This window comes from Acanthopagrus latus, chromosome 17, assembly GCF_904848185.1.
Source record: "Acanthopagrus latus isolate v.2019 chromosome 17, fAcaLat1.1, whole genome shotgun sequence".
NCBI classification, from domain to species: Eukaryota; Metazoa; Chordata; class Actinopteri; order Spariformes; family Sparidae; genus Acanthopagrus; species Acanthopagrus latus.
This window is the reverse complement of record NC_051055.1, coordinates 191600-202121: the sequence shown is the minus strand read 5'-3', so window position 1 is coordinate 202121 and position 10522 is coordinate 191600. Positions and strand designations below refer to the sequence as shown.

At 41.9% G+C, this 10522-nt stretch overlaps 2 long non-coding RNA genes across 2 annotated transcripts; both read right to left on the bottom strand.

The window, feature by feature from the left end:
- Positions 1–1639: 1639 nt before the first annotated feature.
- Positions 1640–3828, bottom strand: LOC119006465. Its single transcript, XR_005070804.1, has 3 exons — positions 2863–3828; positions 2564–2705; positions 1640–2360 (listed from the first exon to the last, which is right to left on the bottom strand). It is a non-coding gene; the product is annotated as an uncharacterized LOC119006465 (long non-coding RNA).
- A 5395-nt stretch (positions 3829–9223) lies between these two features.
- LOC119006649 lies at positions 9224–10167 on the bottom strand. The gene is made up of 4 exons (XR_005070860.1): positions 10032–10167; positions 9769–9903; positions 9511–9579; positions 9224–9417 (listed from the first exon to the last, which is right to left on the bottom strand). It is a non-coding gene; the product is annotated as an uncharacterized LOC119006649 (long non-coding RNA).
- Between the last annotated feature and the right edge of the window lie 355 nt (positions 10168–10522).

Here is a 10522-nt window from a genome sequence, read left to right as displayed (position 1 = left end):
CTTAAGTAGTGGTGGTGAGACTCTGGAGTGAGACTGTTGTTGTTCTTTCACCTGAGTTAAATGAATGCTGTGCTGTGGCCCGTTAAGGTTGTGTGGCGTTAGTGAGTGAGTTTGGAGCTGACCAGAGGATCGAAAAAGGAAAGCGAGAAGATACAACTGTGATATGACAATCCCCCGCTGAGGAGAAACTTTTAAGAACTCAGCTGTGATGGAAACGCACCTAAACCAAGTCAAGTAGAGCTGTAAATGTGTAGTAGAAAGGGGTGCAAATTAATGATAACTGATAGTAAAAACCCTGCTTTACATTAAAAAAAAGGCTTTTATTTTGCCGTGCGCCATGATCAATTACATGTAGCGGAAACCCTGACAACAGACTGGATGGAACAAATAAAAAGTACAGCAATTACATAATAAATATGTTTAATCTCACCTTTGATCAGTTTATTCATATCCTGGCAGAGGAAGGGTAGCACTGGTTTGTCCGTCTGATACAAGACGAGAAAGGGCTCGATTTCTCTTGCAACGCTGTTAAACGTCGCCACTTTCACGGTGAAAAGAGGGTCAGCACAACGGTTCTTCACCTCCTCGAATGACTTAACCTTTAGATTGGGAAGCTCATCCCGATGTAGTTTTTGACATGGGGCCAGAGCTGCAATTCTCTCTCTGAAATGTTGACATTCTCCACCCACCGGTGCTTGCAAAATTTAAGCATGGCTGTGTTACATCCAGTTGCTTTCACAAAATCCTCGTGTCGGGCTGGGCTATCATGAAACAGCCACTATAAACTTGAGAGTCCGTGTTCAACTTCCCATCCGGTGGATGTACATCCATCTCTGAATGCATTGTGCAGTATGTGCAAACCGCACGAGCTGATGTTGATATGCGTCTTTCCCGCATCAGAGGCATCAAACATCTGATATCGTTGCCAACTTTGTTGGAAAAGATAAACAAAACTCACCTCTCCAGCTGTAGGCTCGTTGTGGGGAAGCCCTGTCAGTCGATTACCGAGTGCAGTAGAGTTCCGCAGCTCAGTGAAAAAAATACTGCGGGACGATACCAAATGTTTGATGCCTTGAAATATGTGCTGGGACCCTGTTTCTAATGTTGCTGAAGTTTGGTGCTGTCCTGAACATTATTTGTGGCTTTTTGATGGCTATTTATACTTGGATCCATTTACTGCAGTGTATTGTTGTTGTGCGGTCGTTTCTGAGGATGCTAAAACTACGCAAGCCAGTAGACTGCAAAATTTATCTCTCAAGGGCGGGGTCGTACTCGGTGTCAAGGTGTGTTAGAACATGGATTAAACTTACACCAGAATATCCCTTTAACCTACATGAACGTCAGGGATATGCATGCTGGCAATCTGTCTATTACGCATTTTGATCAAGGCTTATTATGAAGTGATGTCACATTCACAAAGAAATATGAGAGAGATCTACAAATTCCTCCAAAGTGCCGAATTACCTATGAGCTCTGTCCATCACTTGTGAGCATTGATTCAAGTTTTGATGTTTACATTATGGCCTTTATCCCAGACTTAAGTCAGCACATGGATGTTTTGATTTCTTTTAACTCTTCAAAATCACACTGGCCTTAACAATTTCAGTACATATTGAGCTCACAACTGACAGTGCCACAAAACAGAGGTAAAGACCCAGCAGAATACCGTCCATCTCCATAATGGAGCTGTGAGGCGGTGCTGCAAGAACAACCAGAAGAATCATGAAAAACGAGGAGTGTCTGGTTTCCTTCTGTGAAAGTGGACTGTGTCACTGGCATCCATATGTCCTAACTTGGAGGCCATGTGTTTATAGTCCATCAAGAAGCTCTGTGTTTTCAAAACACAACGCTCACTGTCCTGGTTATAATGCAGCAAAATCATTTACTTGTTACTTCTGAAATACCAAGCTACAAAAACAGTTACTTGTGCCAGTTCTAAGTCCAAAATATAACATCACACCCTTCAAATGAGTATGGATTTTTTTCTGAACAAGAACTGAACACTTAACTACAGCACATAATTACTGAGCACTACAGTGTATGTAGGCTCTTAAGCCAGAAGCTTGCTCTTGAGGCTGTTAAGGTTTTGGGGAAAGCTTTGAACAATCCAGTTGGAGGAAGAGTTTCTGAAATGCTTCAAAAGTGTACCTGAGCTCCTTGGGATAGGCAAGATTCACTGCATATGTCAAACCAATGAGCATGGCACAAGCCCTTGGAGGGTTACCCAGAGCAGTCAGGACCGTTGTTCCGCCTATCACGATTCCGATGTCCTCTGTACCCTCTGACAGATTAGTCTGGATGCTGTAGATTTTCATCTCTTGTACAGCAAGGTCCTGTGCCACACTGTCTTCATCTGCATCCTAAGATAACAAGAACATTTTGTATTTTAGACTGTACAGCTAAAGGAGATGGTCCTAAATAAATAGAGATTGAGAGATAAAGAGATATGCATTTCAACTTACATCATACTCTTTTAAGAGATGGATAGACAGTCACAGGCTCAACATTTCCTCCTGCAGATTTAATATAAATAAAAAACATAATATGGCCAAACTTAGGATACCTTCAGTAGGATAGTCTGCAACCTCAATCCCATGGCCCTGCCCTTTGAGTGGAAGAGGTTTAGAAGCCTGGGAGAGTATTCATCTAGCTTGGACATGAACTTCCAGGTGCACCGTTGTGATTCTGTGAAACTCATCCTGGATCTAAAAGACAAATAATGTAACCAGTAAACCATATTTGATCTTGAAAATACCTGAAAACATGATTTATGAGATGACAATAACTAGTATTTTGTATCAAATAAATGACCCCTCACAATTGCAAGGGAATGTTTCTGATTACCATACACTTGTAACTCACATCAGATGCCTCAAACAGAGCTGGCCATCTGGCTTTTATGTCCTCTATGGTGGGTGACTGGTTGGCGATTTCATTTCTTCGGTGTGCAAAGGTTTTGGCCATCTTTTCTTTGAACAGTTCGTTGTTGTCTCGTTTCCTTACTTCAGTTAGCAACAGAATCCTTTCCTGTTCTTGACTTTCCTCATCCTCTCCTGCTGGTTAAAGGGGGAGGTAGTTTAATTCAGCCTTTCGAGGCTTTTACACATTCTTGGCAGATTTCTGGTCTGCAGGGCTCTTGCGCTTTAAGGCATGGCACATCACCTCAGGAACACCGGAGCTGCGGAGTTTGGTGCAATAATTTGCCATCTTGTATTTGAGGCTTTGTTGCCAGCCATAGTAACCTGAGAAGGAGCCAGGTTCCTTCAGACAAGGATATTTCTTGACAAGTGCTTCAGCAACATCACATATCTGTGTACTTGACGGATAAGCTGTATACATATATATAGTTTCAGCCAGCTTCTCTAATATGTCTGTCTTGACCTTTGAGGCAGTCAGAAGTGTTCCATTCTTTCCGTATTCATTGGCTCTTTCAAGGTACATCTCAGTCTCATATGCAAACTGCGGAATGGGGAACTGCTTTGGCCATGGCTGACATCGTTCAGTGGTGCTTATCCATCTCGGCAGGATAATGGTGTCCAGTGAAGATGATGTTCCTGAAGAGGACTCTGCGTTTGATGCTGATGACTCTGTATAAGATACTGAGTTATAGTCTGTTGACTGCTGACCAAAAGAAATGTCCAAACTTTCAACTTACTGCAAGTCAAGAATAATCGGGGCAGCATAGACAACCTTTATCGTGTCTTTGTGTTTAAATTGGTCAGTTTTATGCAGAGTGAAGTAATCTTCAAAGACTGAGTCCAAATACTGAAAACTGAACTCCTCAAAAATTCCAAAGTTCTCTTTCACAGCAGTTTGCAGCTCCTCCACAGTCGGTGGGATTCCTGATGGAAGGACCAACTTCTCAATTCGTTCGTCGATGATAACTCGCAGTTCCATCCATCTCCATCTCTGCCAGCCTGAAGATAAGAATATCAACAGACAGAAGCAGATGCTTAGAACACGCATACAGTGAATAATACAAAGAGCAAGAACACACCTGATCCAAATCAGGTGTGTTCTTGCTTGGTTGGCTGATTGGTTGGCTGATCCAAATCATGTGTGTTCTTGCTTGGTTGGAATGAAAACCTGCAGCCACATGGCCCTTTATTGGATCAGTTTGACACCACTGGTCTAGAGTGTGACACCAGGAAAAATAAACAACATAACAAATTCAGAGAGAATATTAATGACAACTGAAATACACTTGGATTTTCAAATAAAAATTATATTTCCTAATTCCGTCATCACATGATAAATCACTGACAAAATCTGCCACTTTTTTGGGTATTCCCATGTGTGTCATCAGTTATATGTCTAATGTAAATTAATACTGCTATCATGTGTTGGACCACTTTCAGTTTTAAGAATTCAAAGTTGAACAAAAAAAAAGAGTTTAAGTATTTTTGCATTCCGTCTTGACATCAAATTATTAACCATTCATATATTGAAATAATGTATTTAATATTCCTAAATAATTTAACCTTTTAAGTCATCAATTTCTATAGACTTTTTAAGATTGAGTCTGTAGGAATCAACACCAAACAAGTTCATAATTATTAGTGGGACACTGGAATTATGGACTCCTAACAATTTATTTATGTATGCCATCATTTTAACCGTCATGAAATTGCACAAAATTAATTAAAAGCCCAGTTACATGGACCCGAATACAGATGACATGATGCATGTACAGATGAAAAGTTCAATATAATGTCATTTACCTAAACCGAACAACAGATGTGACGTTTGAGTGTAACCAAGTGTTTTCTTCCCACACTGTATGCAGCCAAGGGGGTAGACATCACCAAGTTTCTGCTGCTCCCAAAGTGCCATTTTCCCAGTGTCCTCCAACTGAAAAGATCTTAGGTGCTCTTCATACCAGGCAGCAAGTAACTTTATAATAAAGTGTACACAGTTGTCCAAAATAGCAATCTGAATAATCTCAGTAAAATCAGGAAGTCCGCCTGTAGAGCCAAAGGAAAGGATCATCCCAACATTGTACCTTGTTCCATAACAGGTGACAGTCTTGGCTAACAGCACAGTAGACGCAAGTGGTGATGTGTCTCTTAAGGTTTCCTGGATGTCTGGATGCAACACATTTAAAGGCACTTCAGATACACACAGTGCCTGCTTTCCACAATCTGTTTGCCGGTGGTATGCCATCATCATCTGGTGTCGTGTCGAAAGGGTCAACAAGATATTCCTGAAATTGTTAGTGTGCCTCATAACTTGCTTAAAAAAAACTGTGTTTCGCTTCCATACACCAACCAGAGGCCCATCATCTTCGATCAATGTAAGGCGGTGTTCCAAAAAATGGTGCTTGGGTGTCAGTGTCTCTTCAGGAAAAACTGCCAAAAATCTGTCACGATGTTCAGATATTTTAAAGTCCAGGTATGCAATTGTCTCAGGTGTATGAACTGGGGCAACCACCAGTTCAACAATGTCTTTTAAAGTCATAAGAACCTGCCAAGCAGAATCACCCTCGGGTATCAGTGAACCAACGAGTGGCAACAACCGTATTAGGGCCCAATTTTCATGAGCGTTTCCCCCTATAGATTAGCGACTTGTGTAACTTTGAGGGATTTCCTGAGGGCTATTGGTTTTGTCTGATCCCTTATAGGGGAAACATGTAATTAACCCATTACGTTGAGTTAAATTAAAGTACTTGTTCTTAATGAAAACCTGAATACACAATGCCAGTTCCCTTGGAACAATCCCTTCAAAGATATCATGAAGTACATCTGGTGGGTACCCAGAGACAAAGTGAAAGTGAGTCAATTTGTCAGTCAGTGGACATGACCGCTTTACACCAAAGGAATGTGTTAAACTGGGATTTTCTTTAACAGTTTGTACATGCAAACTATGGTCCTCCTACCACACAGTTCAGTGGCAGGAAAGGCTCGGTTTGCTTGGCCTTCGGCTCGGGATCAAAGAGTCTGGATAGCACATCGGGTTTCACGTTTTTGGATCCCGGCCTGTAAGACAAAGTAAAAGAGAAGCGGTTAAAGAACAGAGCCCACCTGGCCTGGCGAGAGTTCAATCTTTTGGCCTTCCTAATAAATTCCAGATTTTTATGATCAGTCCAGACAATGAAAGGTATCTCAGCACCCTCTAGCCAATGTCGCCATTCCTCCAACGCTAGTTTTACTGCCAGCAGTTCTCGATTGCCCACGTCGTAATTCCGCTCTGCTGCAGATAGTCATCGGGACAGGAAAGCGCATGGGTGCATCTTACCATCCTTCTCGGATCTTTGGGACAGTACTGCTCCTACTCCATCATTAGAAGCATCTACCTCCACCACGAATTGTCTCTGGGGGTCCGGTAAGGTGAGGATAGGAGCTGTGGTGAAGCGGTGTTTCAGTTCCTGGAACGCCTTTTCAGCCGCCGGATTCCAAGCGAACGGGACCTGGGTGGAGGTAAGAGCATGGAGAGGAGCAGCTGTTGCGCTGAAACCTCTGACAAACTACCTGTAAAAGTTAGCAAAACCAAGGAATTGCTGCACCTTTTTGCGGCTGTCTGGGGTAGGCCATTCGGCTACAGCGCTAACTTTAGCCGGATCCATCTGTACTCTTCCAGGGGCTACAATGAAGCCCAGGAACGAGACAGTCTCGGCATGAAAGACACTCTTTTCTGCTTTGACATACAGATCATGTTGGAGCAACCTTTCAAGGACTTGGGTTACATGGTTCTGATGCGTGGCAAGATCGGGTGAGTAAATCAGAATGTCATCCAAATAAACGTAGATGAACTGGTCCAGGAAGTCTCTGAGTACGTCGTTTATCATAGCCTGGAACACAGCAGGTGCGTTAGTGAGTCCGAAAGGCATAACACAGTATTCATAGTGTCCACTCGGGGTGTTGAAGCCTGTCTTCCACTCGTCTCCTTCCCGGATTCTGATCAGATGGTAGGCGTTGCGAAGATCTAATTTGGTGAATATTTTCGCCTGTTGCAACTGGTCGAAGACAGATGTCATCAGAGGAAGTGGGTAACGATTTTTAATAGTTATATCATTCAATGGGCTATAGTCAATACATGGGCGGAGCGAACCATCCTTCTTACCCACAAAGAAGAAACCGGCCCCCGCTGGTGATGATGAGGGGCGAATGAGTCCGGCTCTCAGAGAAGCGGTGATGTATTCGTTCATGGCCTTTCTCTCGGGTCCGGATACTTTACGATGCCTCCGGAGTTGCGTGCGACGGTTCTCCGTGCGAATAGCGAGGGCGATGAGTGCGTCCAGATCAGTGGGTAAATCCAAGGGAACCAGCAGATCTTGAATCTCCGCCGATAATCCTTTCAGGAAGGTGTCGTAGAGAGCAGCATCGTTCCACCCACTCTCAGCAGCCAGCGTGCGAAAATGAATAGCATAATTGCAAACCGAATCTTTACCTTGCTTTAGGGTACTGAGTTCTTGCGCCTTCTCTCTGCTAGAACACACGGGGTCGAAGGTTTTGGTTAGCGCCGTCTGGAATCCGACTATGGTCTCACATACTGTGGAATTTCGACTCCATTCGGCCGAAGCCCAAGCTTTGGCCCGCCCGGTTAGGTGCGAGATCATGAAAGCCACTTTGGCTCGATCAGTCAAAAAGGCTTGAGGCATTAATTCAAAATGAATTGAGCAGTCTATTAAAAAGGTTTGACAAAGTCCAGGCTCACCGGCGTACTTAGTGGGAGAGGCCAGTTTGCAAGAAGCTCCTCCGGATGCAGCTTGTACTTCCGGGGTGGCTGGAGAAGGCGGGGTCGGAGTGGCGGAGCTTTGGCGACAGATCTGTCCCAGCAGTTCCTGGATCTGGGAGGAGAGTTGCCCCATGTTGGCCGCCATGGCGGTCTGAAACTCCTCCTGGCTGGTTAGGCGAGCTTCCTGAATCCGCAGCAGTTCTGAGAGTCGCCCTGTTTCTGCTGAGTCCATAGCTGGCCTAAGTATACTGACAGACTTGGACAGGAAAGAGGACTCAGATGCAGAATGAGCGAAAGTAAAGTCAAGGTTTATTAATCTGATTTTGACACTCTCCAGAATGAATGAAAACCCAAATGACTATGAAATATCTGACAAACAAGACGAACAACACAGAACATAGAATAACAGAAAACGCTCCCGCAGGAGGAAAACCTACTCTATTCTTAGAATCAATCTTAGCTATAAGATATTACAAAATAAAGTCACTCCGAAGAGGATACACCAGGCTATGAAATATAACTGCTCTGTCTTATCAAACTTACAAACACAAAATCACTCACAACGAGGAGAACAAAAAGGCTATGAAAATTCAAACACAAAAATCTTAACCAGAAAATTACAACAAAAATTCACTCTCCTAGTTTTATTTATCTGCAAAATGCAGATAAATAAAACAAGAAATATACTTAGCAAAACGAGATTCAGGACTGTGGAAAATGGCTTGGGTACACGACGTAGAAGACGAGATACTTAGGCGACGCAGACAGGGAAAGACAAAGACTTTATACACATGAGGAAGGGGAGCACAGGTGGAAACAATCAGGAATTAGGGATGACGTCAGACCGGTGACACAAGAGGAAGGGCAAGTGACCTGAAACGAGAGGAGAGTTACTTTTCAAAATAAAACATAAAATTCACGAGACAGATCCCAAGACAAGACAACCTCACTGTGATGTGACAAATGCACCATTTTCCCTACCCACCGTGTTAAGTTTTGGAAATTACTTACTCTAATTCTGTGAATCTATGAATATTATTTTAATGGCTCAATCCATTTACCAAAAAGTTCTTATGACTCCAAATTGCCAGTGCTGTCTTGTTATGTTACATTTTCCAGTTAAGCACCAGAACTCTGACCCATTATGTTTGATAGAGAAACATAGAGATAGAAGTAAACATCACAAACACATACACACACACACACACACACACGGCCATTACCATGACCCCGCAACTACACTTGTCACGTTGCACAGGGTGGTCCATGACTCCTCCTCTCCATCTGACTCTTCCCCAGTCGTTCTTGCCATGGACAATCATGCGCATCCTCATGTAATCCCTATATAAAACACATGGTGTTATCAAAACACATGCAATATCGACATCAAAGTCAGGTTTACAAAATAATAAACTTCAAATCAATAAAACTGCATCAAGTAACTACTTCGAATTACTGTGTTGTTGTGACATGTGTTTTATACAATTAATAGCAACATTTTCACAAAACAAAGGAGGAGTATATGAGACCAGATGCCAAAGATGTCTTCTTTCAAAATTTCTCAGGGATTTGTTGGTTGTTCTATGTATACTGGTTGTTTCTGGCAAAGACAGAGAGAAAAAGAAAACTAAACCTTGATGAGAAAAATGATGACCTTTTTGCAGCATGTGCAGACTCAGCTTGCTCTGATTTGTTAGCCACAGGATCCAACAGATATACTGTGCTTATGTCAGGAAGTACATACTAAAAAAGATTAATGTTATTTCAAAACAACATAATAAATATATACATAACACAAGAGGATTTCAGATCATCATTGAAGTAACAATCACTGACCAGTAACTTCCAGTGTACTCCACCAACATTTACAAAAGAAAGTATGGCTTCATAGTTGTTGAAGTCAGTCTGTAATGGAAATAAAAATAAATTAAATAATAGTCAATAACGTTTCTAGAGTATTCTTTTTAAAGAAAAGCCACATTCGGAAAATTTGAGTTATTTATTCTCTTATTCTAAAAATGCAAATCGGGTATTCCTTTTAAGATTTGGCTTTTTGAGGTCTGGACAGGATAAAGGAATGAAAACAACTATTACCCTCCGCAAACTGTGCTGTCTAACGCTTTCTCCTTTTCCAAACAGTATCACACCAGCTGTGTAATGGTTCAGTAAAAATAAGTCCTTTCCGAGGTTGAGCTGTTTGGCATACAGATGGAAGAGACTCTCCATAACCTAGTATGGAAGAAGAGAAAAGAAACACAGCTTTCAAACCTTGGAATACTTATTTCAATAAAGTCAGCATAACTACTTCATGTGTGATATTTGAGTGTAATGTGGGTAACATTCAAACCATAAAATACCTCGCCTGTCAGCCATCGGTGAGGTCTCAGTGAACAGAGTTCACTGTGGTGCACAAGAAAACTGGAACCTTCCTGGTTGGCAGATGGTATCACTGCAACTACCACTTCTGTGTCCTTCCTTTTCCACAGAGTTTTTAGCTGGGAAAACAATTGTACAATTTCTTAGCTCTTCCCATTAATATAAATAAAAATAATGAATGACTCCATATAATCAATATCTCGACCTTTGTAAATTTTAAATCACAGTTCATTCATTTCTAGCAAACAACTGAACAGGCTGTATCATGAAAAAAACATTTGAAAAGCGTAACACTAAACACCTGTAATACGATAACTTCCGCAGGTGTACCTATCACTAAATACATATTCAAAATATATGCAGAAATGAAATGTTCATCAGTCAATAACTAATTTTTGTTGGATATGCATTCAAAATGTGAGAATTCTCCTATGAGTAATGAAGTACCTGCTGTTCTTCATCCATGATTGTC